At 40.2% G+C, this 14193-nt stretch overlaps 1 protein-coding gene across 1 annotated transcript in view; it reads left to right on the plus strand.

The window, feature by feature from the left end:
- Tec (tec protein tyrosine kinase) overlaps positions 1-14193 on the plus strand; it is a 105557-nt gene that overhangs the window by 41966 nt on the left and 49398 nt on the right. The gene's annotated exons all lie outside the window — the stretch shown is intronic.

A 14193-nucleotide genomic window follows, 5' to 3' on the forward strand; every position in this document is an offset into this window, starting at 1 on the left:
TTTTAGGTGGATTACTATCTTATCTGGCTCATTTCTTGGATTATCATCTTTGATTCATCCAGACATCAGAGGGATATTGAAAAGCTATAGATTCTCTATGATCACGTTAAAATGCCTTAACTTGGAAAACAGAGTGCTTTATGCAGTTTTTCCTCTCTTTCATCTTCCTCCATTCTCAGCTATCTTTTGTTGTGTTGTTGCTAACTTGTAATTGCTCTTTCACATTTTGCCTTTGCTAACATTGCCCAGTCTGCTCCCAGTGACATATTTCTCTGCCTGTGTGCCAGGATCCAACTATCTACACACTATTATCTATTAACACCCTAGAAATCCCTCATATTTCTGTAGGGTCGCCTGGTCATATTAGGGTTGTTTTCTTGACCAGTTCCAGGAACCTGGAAGCTCTCAACCATGCAGAGATGAAAGTCTACCAGGGTTCTGAAATGATCTGATATTACTCTCTTAGTTGTATCCTTGGATTAGGTGGATGCCCAAGTGGGAACCCCAAACTTACAGGGCCCTCCTGAAGTTTTGTATCTTTCAATAGTTTCTTAAATTTTGGGGAGTTAATGTGGGGTGGGAAAAAATAGTTCCTTTTACTTCAGGGTAGTTGGAAGCATTAGCATCAGACTTTAGAGGTTGCCAGGAAGTTCACCAGTTTGTAAAAAGTGGTGTGGCTCTCAATACCATAGTGCCTTCTCTCTGAGGGTTATATTCTAAGACCCCCAGTGGATGCCTGAAATCATGGCTAGCACCAGACCCTATACATATTTTTCCTATATATAAATACTTTACAGTAAAGTTTAATTTATAAATTATGCACAGCAAGTGAATAATAACTAATAGTAAAATAGAACAATTATAAGAATAAATAATAAAATTGCCAGTATTGCTACTATTGCCTCAGGGAACATTATTAAGTAAAATAAGTGTTACTTGAACACAAGCACTGTGATGCTGTTACTGTGGACCTGGTACCCAAGTTGCCTGCTAATTGACTAATGGACCTGTAGTGATGGACATAGAATGCTTCAAGTACTTGGTGGGATAGAGGAAGACAGCTTGAGATCTCATCACATTACTGAAAATGGCATGAACTTAAAACTTCTGAGTTGTTTTTTCCTAGAATTTTCATGTAATATTTTTGGATCGTGGTTAATAGCAGGTAACTGAGATCTCAGAAAGCAAAACTGTGACTGAGGGATACTGTAGTCCATGGACAGTACTTTGGTTAATGTGTGACATGACTTTTTCTGGCTACAAAAATTCTCAACTATATTATCCCATGAAAACTCATTTTCTCATTGGCACTTAAGCCTCCTTATTTCTGAAATAAGGTAGCATGAACTTCCTTTTACTGTCTCAATTTCTTCCATCTCTTCTCCCATTTCTGATTTATACCTGTCTTCTTATTCTACTCTCTTGGATCCAACCTTTCTTATCCTTTATCACTTAAAAAGGCTAAGATACCATGTTTTAAATCCAAGGGTCTGACTTATCTCTTTAATTTTTCAGGTTGTCTATCTTCATTTACTAAATTAATAGTCACTTTTTTCTTAGGAAGCTGAAGTCTATGTAAGATAGATGAGGGGAGAAATACCCTTCCCTTCATCCACACTCCTGATATTTTTTTGGTAACTTTAAACTTTGTATAGTTTCAAGCATATAGAAAATTTACAATAAGAGCATACAGAACTTTTAAGTAATGATTCTGTTTTTTTTCCCCCATAATTGTTTGATAGCTAAGTTGCAGACATTGCCTCCTCCCCTTTTACAACTAAATAGGTCATTGTGTGTTGTCTGAGTACAAGGACATTCTCTTTTATTACCATAATTCAATGATCAATTTCGAGATGTTTAATCTCAGTCCATAGACAAATTACATTTGTGGTCCCTTTGTTATCTTTATAGTTCTTTTCCAACCTCCTTCCTTCTCTACCCTCCAAGTCTTGGATCTAATTCATGATCACACATTGCATTTAGTTAGTCAAGAAATAAAGTTTTTTAAATGTTCATGGTGAGAGGAAGAGAAATATGTGGAAGTGTGCTCTTCTTTGTTCTATATTATAAAATGCCAACTATATTGTGAATCCCTAGTGATTGCGTGTGAGAGTCTCCAAACATGAAATCTGATATAAAAATTGTTCAGTGTCCTCTATTTTCTTACTCTTTTTCTCATGTGTATCATTAGAGACTGAAGATCCCCTTCCCAACAAAAAATTATTTTAGCATGATCCACTAGGATGAGTAAAATTCACTAATTTACTAACCTCTCACCTCCTCACTTTCTAGTTTCAACTTTTTCTTTTGTATTAAAACAGTTGTTAGGTACATATGGCTTTTTATGGAGAACAGTATAGTATATGTAATCCTTTAAATCAAGAGAGAAGTTTATTCAAAGGTTTGATTCTCCTGCAACTTAAAAGTAGAAGCAATAAAAATATTCTTGATCTTAAAAAAATACAGTCTTGGATCTGGCTGGATAGTTATGTTCTATTTACTGATTATTTGTAGGATGAGGAGAGATACAGTGGCTATAAGAAAAATCAGCATTTTTTCTCAGAAAAGGTATCATCTGCTTTATTTTATTCATAAAACTTGGCTTTCAGCACTTTTTAGTGATATCAACAAGTCAAATTTCCATCAAAGTTTTATTTAGCTATTTTTTCCACTAAATGTATTCAGAAGACTGCGTTGTAGGCAGGGAAAGCAAATATGAAGAGATTGGTTCCCAGAAAGATTGGGAAGTGGTCTCAGAGCTGAAATAATCAGTGTTTCTACCCATCCCTTCTTTGCCACTTGCTTATTTGAAGGAAACTTGCCTTAGAACTATATGCAAGTTCTTGAAAAAACTTTTTAAGAACTGTCATATTTGACATTGTGATTTATGTAAATTGCATTTTATTTGTCTGCAATACCATAAAGTACTGGGCTGGAGATTCTTAGTAGCTTCTTTGAAGCTACTTCTTATAACTAGTAGTTTCTGTTAAGTGTTTATTGATGATGATAGGTATGGTGACACTTATCCTGGGAGACAGTTTAAAAAGAGACTGAATTTTATGAATGGAGGAAGCTTTGGTGGCAAAAGTACAGGAAAAAAAGTACTTTAAAAAAAAAATTTTCCTGGGAGTGGAGGTAGGAAGGGATTGGGGAAGGTTTCTACTTGACCTTCCAAGAGTTAGAGTGTGAGCAGTAATAGACACAGAAGGAACGTTTCATACAATGACCCTGGGTGAAACTGGGCTCAGTGTGTTTGTGGAGTGCTTTGTTCCCAGACCTACATAGGTTTATATAACTGATAATTACTCATACAAAGTGGTGATTGATTTGTTAGTAGTAAAGATGAATCACACAATTTTAGAGTTTCAAGAGACTTTGAAGAATACCTCCAGATTTTTTTTACTTATGGAAATTGAGGATAAGGAGATGATTTGCTCTGGGCCACCCAGTAGTGGATTGCCTATACTGAAACTTATATCCGGATGTTCCTGGATTAGCCTCTGTGCTTGCATTGCTTCAGTTCTGGAAAGGTAAAGGTTCTATTCAGCTTCAGACAATGTGGTGGTTGTGATTATAATTGATACCATTGGGCTGGGGATGTAGCTCAGTGGTTGATGACTTGCCCAGCATGTGTGAGGTCCTGGGCCCCATCCCCAGCATCACAGAAAAGAAAAAAAAAAGACCATTAATTGATAGCAGATCTATGACTGTTTAGACCCCTGTGCTCAAAAACACTTGACACTTTCCTACCCTTGAAGCCTTGCTCCTGCAGTGCACGACAGCTCTCCAGTTATGGGAGTTCCATCTTGGGTCCTCTTAAGACCGTGGAGATTCCCCTGGTTGTAAATGCCTTGCCCTTTCTAAGTTACTCTCCCATCTGTATGCATTATTATTACTGCCTTTTTTCCTCATCAACTATCTGAACATAATAATCTTCCTAGGGCCATAATTGTTGCTTCATAATTTAAACATACTATACCATGCCTTGTGCCCATTAACTCAAGAAAGTTTTTGTTGGTAATGATTACAATGCTAATGATTAGTAAGACTTTAAAGTGATCAAAATGGTCTTTAGATCTTTGTGGGAGTGCTTTCTCATTTAATTTTGTCTCATTTTTTTGAATAAAAAATTTTAGTTGTAGGTGGATACAATACCCTTATTTTATTTACTTATTTTTATGTGGTGCTGAGGATCGAATGCAGTGCCTCATACATGTTAGGCAAGCACTCTACCACTGAGCTACAACCACAGACCTTCATTTTGTTTTTTGAGGAGATGCATTATTTAAATTTAGACATGAAAGTATATTCACTTAATATTTATTAGTATTAATCACTCCGACAAAGTAAAAGGTGGACATTGTTACCAGAAACCAGAATAGAATCTGTTAGAAGAGATCATGTGGCAATCTGAGAAAGTGAAACAACATTTTGAGTTGTTTCTAAGACTATTTCAGATGTGCCAGCTCTTAGCCATTGGTTGATGCTGGTTAGATACACGTAGAACATAATGCACAGATTGGGGCCTAGAAACACTCGTGTTACTCAGGAATTGATTTAGTAGAATTAATTCTTTTAACTCTATTAAGAGAACTCTTAGCATTATTAGCTTTGAGTTTTGTGTATTGTATTTCTAAAATGAATATTAAAGTTTAATGATGATGATTTCAGATAAAAAATAGTTATATCCTATTACCAAAGCTCTTCCTTTCCCTTTAAAAATTTTTAAACTTAGAAAACTAACATTTGCATGATTCCACACTGGTAAACACCTGAAAAGAAAAATTGCCGAATAAATGAGTTAAATCAACAATTGAGTAAGAGGTTTCCGTGAAATCTCTAATGATTTCTAAAAGATTGTGGGGAGAAAAATTTTCACATTATTCTAGTTCCATGAGAACACCTTTTCACTCTCTGTCTTTATTCCAGGTGGTCATAAAGATATAGGGGGGTTGTGGCTCAGCGGTAGAGCACTGGCCTAGCAAGTGCGAGGCCCTGGGTTTGATCCTCAGTACCACATATAAATAAATAAAAAATAAAAAAAAATGATTTACAGTAGAAGGGGTAGAGAGAGAAAAGGGGTGGGGAGGGGAGGGGAGGGGAGGGGGGATAGTAGAGAATAGGACAGACAGCAGAATACATCAGACACTAGAAAGGCAATGTGTCAATCAATGGAAGGGTAACTGATGTGATATAGCAATCTGTATAAGGGGTAAAATTGGGAGTTCATAACCCACTTGAATCAAACTGTGAAATATGATGTATTAAGAACTATGTAATGTTTTGAATGACCAACAATAAAAAAAAATAAAATAAATAAAAAGAAAGGTATTGTGTCCGACTACAACTAAAAAATAAATATTAAAAAGATATAGCTGTTCCTTAAATTTATTTGCCACTGCAAAAGTAACATGAATGTGTAAATCCTTGCTCACGAGATTGCAGCCTAGTAAATTTTGCTCCTTCTAGAAGCTGTGTATATAATTTCCGAGGAGAAGAGACACCGTACACTGTAATTTGTAATATGGAGGCAGCCCCTTTGTTTATTCTTGTTTGTTCAGCAGAGACAGAGCAAGTATGCCAGGGACGGAGAAATTAAAAGATGAATGGTCCTGGGTTCCTTAAACTCCTAGTCGGATTTTGCTGAATCTCTGCCTTTCTGGGCTCATGATGGCTTACTTTTTCTTATGCTGCCTCCACTCTGCTGTGAAGGTGGCCTTGAGACTTGGGGTTCCTGTTTCTTATCCTGCGTACCCGTGTTGTTGGCCCTCACTGTGCATTTCTTGATCATCCAGGATTCAGCCTCACTGACCTTTGGGTTTCAGTTGGGTGGTGGTGGGGGCCATTGCACCTATTGGATTTCCAGATTTCCTTCTGTTCTTAAAATGTACATAGCTTAGATTCCAGATCATGTGTATTTGCAAATAACCCACAGAATTTGTCCACTGTCTGTTTTATAAATGAAGAAACCAGGGGACAGACAATGTCAGGTGCCTTCGCATTTGAGTACGTGCCTCAAGATGCCTTATCGTTCTGGTGAGTGTGCTATCTGTTAAACCGCACTGGGTAACTTCCCACACAGGGGGACTTCCTTAAACAGTAACTTCACTGACCACCTCTGTGCTCACGTTTCCTTCCTCCTGGCTGCTTTTGGCTTTATATATCAGACGTTGAAGAGGGTCTTCTTTTACCAGTTGTAAGTTCTTTCCTTACTGTGTCCCTTTGAGGTGAGGGGAACCCAATGCATTCAAGGAAATTAGAGTTCCCTGGCCATTAGCATTTACTCTGTTGACATACTTATTTAGACACTTTTTCCTTTTAGGTTTTCTGACTTTTCATGGTTTATTTTTATAAGATATCAAATATGTTTTCTGGATCAAACCTTTTTGTACTTGTTTGTACTTGGTAGCTTATCTCTCTTAGTATCTTTTACTTATTGTGGTAAAAATACACATAACCCAACATTCACCAATATAGCCTCTTAAAAGTGTACAATTCAGTGGCATAAAGCACCTCATAATGTTGTATAAAATCACCACTATCTAGGTGCAGAACTTTTTCATCAACCAAACAGAAACTATCCTAGTAAGTCTTCAATTCCTCATTTCTCCCAGGAAACCATTAACCTACTTCCTGTCTATGAATTGGACTGTTCTGGGTATTTCATAAACATAGAGTTGTACACATGTTACCTTTAGTGTCTCTGGCTTCTCCACTGAGATGCTCTTCATGGGTGTTGTGGCATGCATCAGCACTTCATTCTTTTTTGTGGCTAAATACTCCACTGTCTGGATGTATCATAAGTATTTTGTCATGTTGATAGATATTTGGGTTGTTCCCACCCTTTGAATATAGTAAATAGAGCTGCTATGAATATTCATGTACAAGTCTTTGTGTGGACATATGTTTTCATTTCTCTTGAGTATAGGAATTGAAATTGCTTTGTCTTTTAACTAGCTTTAACCTTTTAGAGAACTGCAAGCTTGATTTTAAAGCAGCTGTGCTATTTCACCCCCCCACTAGTAGTGTATTAGGGTACCAGTTTCTCCAAATCCTGCTTCACTTTTGTTGCTCTTGCTGTCATAGAGGGTATAAAGGGGTAGCTCATTGTGCTTTTGTCTTGCTTTTACCTTAGGATAATAAGGTTGAGCATCTTTTTCCTATAACTTAATTCTTTTTAAAATGCACGTAGGCACATCTTTTTTTGATTCTCTAGATGAAGGGAACAGTGGCATGCAAGTAAATGTTTAGGAACTGGGAGAAGCCCTGATTTTTAGTTTGCCAGTTTTCCATAGTGTAAGTACTCCCGCTGTGTCAGATTACTGGTGTTCAGCATGACATGGAACCCAGCAGGATCTCATGAGCTGGCTGGCTCCTGCACACCTGTGGGAGGGAGGGAGGAATGGGTGTGATGAGCTTCTCGGGGGGCCGCCTGGTTTTGTGCAGATGGGGCACTGTGAAACTAATAGGGGATGCCATTTGCATGTTAGTTTAAGGAGAAAAGGACACATTTTTTATTATCTACCACTTAACTCTTTACCACAGTCTTCTGAGGCAGGTTGTACTATTTTATTTTCAGAAAAATCTAAGGTCTGGAGAACTTAACTAGCTTAATGATTCACAGCTACTAAGGGTCAAAGTTGGGACTTAAACCAAGTCTTTCTTACTCCAGAGCTCATTCCAGTTTGCCCACTGTTTTAGGGGTTGGGCAGCTCCAAGACCATCCCTGGGTTCCGTGACTTGCTAGGAAGAGACACAAGATTTAGTGTGTAGTTGTGCTCATGATTATCATTTACTACAGTGAAAAGATGCAAAGCAAAATCAGCAAAGGGGAAAGGGATGTGGGGTGAATCTGGAAGAAGCCAGGTGTAGGCTTCCAAGAGTCCTTTTCCAGTGGAGTCATATAGCATGAGACTTGCTTAAAACCTCCAGCAATAAGCTGCAACAACATGTGGAATATTGCCTGTCTTCCCCATGTAAAACTTACTAGAGAGTTGGTGTCCCGGGTTTTTTTATTGAGGACTGGTCACATAGTAGGCACCCTCTGCCTAGTATGTACCCAAATTCCAGGCTTCCAGAAGAAAAGCAGGTGTTTAGTATAAATCATTAAAAAACAAAATAAAACTGTTTAGGCTCAGTGGGAATGGTAGGCCCTTTCCCAAATCCAGGTTCTCAGATGCCAAAAGGTCAACTTTGAAAAGGCAAATAGACCTTTCTAAGAACATCAGTCCAGGCCTGCTATGTTAACTGTTTTCTGCACACTGGCCAAATGTGAAAATAGGAAAGCAGACTGAGAAAGGACGGAGCCCATGTCTGTTTATCATTTTCTCCCCCTTCCCCCTAAGTGTCTGCAGAGAACTTGATAAAGAGTGGGTTTCTAATAATGGGTCCTGAGTAGTGTAGATCCTCACTGAGACACAGCTCCTTTGTGTCTGTGAAGTAAGTGCCTTTGTGCTTGGAGGTGTCTCTCAGTTCGCCCAGGGCTGCTGGTCCTCCAAACAGTGATGAATTATGAGTTGCTTATCCTGCGTGCCTTGGCATAGCTTCATAACCCCAGCCCTGACTTCTCAGTGACTTTTCTCTTTTCAAAGGCCTTTGTATGAATACATTAGAGTACCTAAGCTCTGCTATTTGTGTTTTCAGTGGAAATATTGGTTCTTTTGTTCCACAGCCCCAGACACCTTGTCTCAGACTCACTTTTACATGAGTGAACTTTGACTAAAAGTGGAACTGTTTCTTCCGGCTGGCCACCTTGGTGTCTGGGTCACATGTTGGGGCCACACCGTCCTTTGTTCTCATGCACAGGGGCTGACTGAGTTGTCTGCGTGTATTCAGTTATCACAAGCACTTTCCAGGGAGTTCTGCTGTCGCAGTTCTGGGAAGGAGCAGACCATTGCTACCACGAACTGATGATAACCTAGGTTCCTTTTATGCTGAGTTCCTATGACAGACTGACGAAAAGAAAAGAAAACACGAACAACTTACTTTTTTTTTTTTTGGTCTGACGAGTTCAATCCATTCTCTCCAGTAAATTCAAACATTGTTTCCCCATCTGTCTTTGCTTAGTTATTTTTCCATTACTTACTTTAAGGTAATGGCCAGCACTGGTCTTCTTTAGAGTTGGGAGAAGCACATGTTCTGACTAATGCAAGAAGCACTGATTCTAACCTCAGGTGACCCACTTTCAGATCCTGGGCTCTGGCACTCACTAGCTTTTATGAGACCAGACAAAAAGCAACCACTTTGTACCTCAGTTTCCTCATCTGTAAGATGGACACAATAATAGTCTCCATAATAGCCCTCACTGGGCTGCATGGGGTTATTTGAAGTGATGCATCTAAAAAGGTGCAGTAAATGAACCTGGCATGGAGTGGGGCTTGAAGGAAAGCTAATAACATTGCTGTTGCTGTTAACTCTCAGGATATCAAAATCATTCTTTTTTCCCCCTCTTTTGATAGCAGAGATTGAACTCAGGGTTGTTTAACTGCTGAGCCACATCCACAGTCCCCCTTTTTTAAAAAATCTTAAATTCTGAGACAGGGCCTTGCTAAATTGCTTAGGGCCTTGCCAAACTGCTGAATCTGGCTTTGAACTTGTGATCCTCCTGCCTCAGCCTCCTGAGCTGCTGGGATTACAGGTGTGCCCCACCGTGCTTGTCAAAATCCATTCTTTTTGATTGCTGATACTGATTTGAATAAATAAAATTCCTTACTCTCTACTTCACACTCCTTTAAAACTTTAACATAAGAATGCTTCATTTTAGTTAATTATGTAATATTTTTACTCAGCAATAAAAATTTTAAGATAATTTATTTGAAAAAAGTTACAGTGTGGCAGGTGACAGCCTGTCCACCTTAAATCAAGCCACAATGCTTTGCATTCAGGCAGCCTGTGGCTCCACCCTTGACTCTCCCTGATGTTGTGAGCTGAGCAACCACTGACCCCACACTTGGTTGTTGGGGGGAAAGAGAATGATTTATCTTCCCTTCACTTGGCAGGGAGACCCTCCATAGTCTCCCCCGCCACCAGCTTGTCTCAGCAGGTGGAGGCCAGGTACACGAAAACTAAATGTACGTACCTGTTCATATTCTTTTAAAAAGACTTTTCCTGCCAGGTATGGTGGTGTGCACCTGTAATTCCAGTGGCTTGGGAGGCTAAGGCAAAAGGATCATAAGTTTGAGGCCAGCCTCAAAAATGCAGTGAGACCCCCCCTCTCAAAAAATAAAAAGGACTGGGGATGTAGCTCAGTAGCTGTAGCTCAGTGCCCTTGGGTTCAATCCTTAATACAAAAAAAAAAAAAAATTCTCCCCCCTGTGCAGATGATAAAAACAAACCAATGGCTGCAGCATAGGTCTACTTCTTATTTGTGCTTGTTCTGCTTATTTATGTTGTGTTTTTCAAAGCCACAACTCTTAAGGACTTTATTTTCACATATTGTTTGCTAATACTTTATTTTAATAAACCTTAAAACCTTCACACACACCCCCACACACCCCTCTTAGAACATTTTGCTTCTCCTCTTTCTGTCCCCTGTTACCCTGTCCTCCTCCAAGCCTGTGTTCCCTCCTCTGGGATCCTGCCTCCTTGCTCTTAAACCCCTGCCTCTTTGATTGGCCTCAGCTCTTCTTGGTGCAGTAGACTGTTGGCAGGTATCTCCTCCCGTGAACTCCACGGTTTTCCTGCTTCTCTTCTGACCACTGACTTCTTCCTGTCTCTGTCAAGGACTGCTTTTTCTCTGCCCACCTTTCAAAGGTGGGTGTTCCTCTTGGCTCCTTCTCACTGGGCAGTCACCTCAGGAGATCCTGTGGGTGTCTCTGGTTAGCATCCACATGCTGATGATTTCCCCAGTCTCTCTTTCCAAGCCCCTTCTGGTCTGAGGTCTGTGAGTGCTCACAGGTATCTCAAATTTTAAATGTGTGAAATGAAATTCAAGGTGTCCCCCACCCTCACCTCCTCTAGCTCTAGTAATTGATATCAAGGTCTATCCAGCTGCTTGTGTCAGAAACCTGAGGTTCTGGCTAAGCTTACCCCTCGTTCTCATTGCTCTTATATCTAAACCCTCATCTGAATGACTGATTTCACCTTCTAAATATATTTTAGTTCTTCCATTTCTCTTCATCTCTACCACCATCAAGATCCAAACTATCAATACCTCTTTTCAGGTGAAGATAGTAACTTCTTTATGAGGATTGAGTTAGGCTACCTACCACACAAAATCCCTAAAAAAATAGTAATAAAAAAATAGAATTTTCTTCTTTCTCAGTGTACGGGATGGGAGTGAAAACTAGAGGCAGGCTGTGCAACTTGTGCAGAATAAGATCCAAACTAGGGATCTTGACTATTGTCCTTCCCTTCCATTATCCTGGCCTATATTTTCTACTGTCTAGGGGTGCTGGGTTCATTGTCTCCATTCAGCAAAAGATTGAGTAACAGGGCACAGAGATAGATAGCAAGCAAGCAGCAGGTTTATTGCAAAAGTGACAGAGATAGACTTCTCTGAAGGGAAGGGCCCTGGAACTGGTGGGGGTGTTTTGGTTTGTTCTTTTTATGGTCTCTGGACTTCCTCCTTTGCTTATCACCTCACCTGGCCATGCTTTCCTCAGTATTATTGATTGGTGTCCTTCTGTCCATGCATCTATTTTAGTTCTTCTTTTTCTTTTTAATTTGTTCTTTTTAGATATACATGACAGTAGAGTGTATTTTGACATATTTATGCATACATGGAGTATGACTTATTCCAGTTAGGATCCCATTCTTGTGGTTGTACATGATGTGGAGTTTCACTGGTCCTGTATTCATTAGGTGAACATAGGAACGTTGTGTCCGACTTGGAATTAGGAAACATGGGATTAGGAAACACCAACTTATTCCACGGTGTTTCCTAATCCCCTTCCCTTTCCCTTCCCTTCATTCTCCTTTGTCTATTCCCATGAACTTTTATTCTTCATGCCGCCATTGTATGTTAGTATCTACATATCAGGGAGAACATTCAGTCTTTGGTTTTGGGGGGGACTGGCTTTTTTCACTTAGCGTGATCGTCTCCAGTTCCATTAATTTACCAGCCAATGCCATAATTTCATTTTTCTTTACGGCTGAGTAATATTCTATTGTGAATATATACCACATTTGCAGTATCCATTCATCTGTTGAAAGGCACCTAGGTTGGTTCCATAGTTCAGTTATTGTGAATGGAGCTGCTGTAAACCTTGATGTGGCTGCATCACTGTAGTATGTTGATTTTAAGTCTTTTGGGTGTAAACTGAGGAGTGGGACAGCTGGGTCAAATAGTGGTTCCAATCCAAGTTTTCGGAGGAGTCTCCATATTGCTTTCCATAGTGGTTGCAGTCAGTTTGCAGTCCCACCGGCAATGTATGAGTGTACCCTTTCCTCACAACCTTGCCAACACTTATTGTTAGTTGTATTCCTGATGATTGCCATTGTGACTGGAGTAAGATGGAATTTCTCGAATTTGCTTTTCTCTAATTGCTCGAGATGTTCTGGCTAGATGGCTAGAGCCATTCTGCAGGCTCTCTCTTCATGTCCACTTAGGAGCATGAGTAGGGAAGTGTCTGCCTGATTGGGTCCCCAGTTTGAGTCCATAGGCACTTTCATCAAGCAGGAAGCTGACCTCATCAGAAGACCCTCCCCATGCTCCTTTGTTCTGGCCTTACCCCCGACCTCCTCAATTGCCATCTTGTCCTGGCTGCCTAAACCCTTCTCTGTCTCCTTCAATATCTCGTGTTTTGTCCCAGGATGGCTGGTAGAGGTCTAGCCATCTTGTCTGAATTGAAAGCTAGAAGGAAGAACAGCAGGAAAGCAAAAAGAAACTTCTCCTGCCTGAGTTAACTCCCTTGAGCAGCCTACCTTTTGATCCACACAAGACCTTTTTGCCTGTAAACTATCTCATGAACCAGAACCTAACCCCATGGTCATACCTAGAGACAAAGGGAGCTGAGAAATACATTATTTTATTCTGGGCACCAACAGGCTCACTGTAAAGTGAGTTTTGTTATTGGACAGACATGAATGTTGTGGGTAGACAACTAGCAATCTCTGGCACATCCTATTTGGCTCCTCTTTCCTTTCTTGTCCTTCTCTAGTGTGTTGTACACAATGACCACAGTTATGAAAACACAAATATGTTCTTGACCCTCCCCTGCCTAAAACCCATCAAGAGCTTCACATTATCCCCATTGTCAATCTCAGGAGCCTTCAGCATGGCCTGTGGGACACTGGATGCCCCCTGTATACACAGATCTGCAGTCCTTCTCTGCCACCCTCTGGCTCACCTAAACTGCTCCTTGAAGCCACCAGCACCCTCCCTGTCAGAGCTTGTGTACCAGCTGGGTCTGCTGTCTAGAACCGGTGTCGCCCCTCCCTTGACTGGCTCACTTCTCCCCTCTTCGGGTTTCAGCTTGCATCTCACTTCCTCCCTACCTCTGCCTGATCTTCCAGATTAGATTAGCTTTCCCTGTGTAACACCGTCATGCACTTTTACTCTGTCCCACCTATCTCGATTTTAATGCATTATTAGTTCAACTCTTTTTTTTTTCAGTCTGTCTTTTAGTCTTATAGAGGTATGATTTAGCCTAGCATCCAGCCTATGGTAAATAGTCAGTAAATGGTTTTCAAATGTTTAGGTGGAACCGAAGAACAGATTCAGCACTCACTGTGCTCTCCCTGCATATCTGGTAAAAAAGTTAAACATGAGAGAATGAGGCAGAGATAATCTTGCTAGTGTTTAGAGATACAGATCCAGGACCTAAGTGAGAAGTTGGGGTGAGAGAAGCAGATTTGGAATCAACATCTCTAGTTCAAGTAATGCTATCTATTCTAAAAGGAGGCAGCTTCTGGAGGGGCTGGCAGTAGGCTTTGAAGTCAGATAGATCTGCTCTCACCAGCTGTGACACTGGGCATTTGGTTAAAGTCTCAATTCCTTCATCTGTGAATGTAGAAGATGTCTACCCAGCCCCCTGACCCCCTGCACACACGCACACACTCCGCAGACAGAATATTACACACCCTTCTATCAGTTTGGTTTAAAAGACATGAAGTAATTACAAGAATGAAAGTACTTCTATCTTAAAAATTGAGATAATAGAAAATATTATTCTCTTTATCACTTCTTGTTAGGCCCGCATGCACATTTTGCACAGTGAAAACCGAGATCAGCTTCTGGGCTTCAGCCCAAGA

This window comes from Urocitellus parryii, chromosome 10 (assembly GCF_045843805.1).
Source record: "Urocitellus parryii isolate mUroPar1 chromosome 10, mUroPar1.hap1, whole genome shotgun sequence".
Taxonomy (NCBI): domain Eukaryota; kingdom Metazoa; phylum Chordata; class Mammalia; order Rodentia; family Sciuridae; genus Urocitellus; species Urocitellus parryii.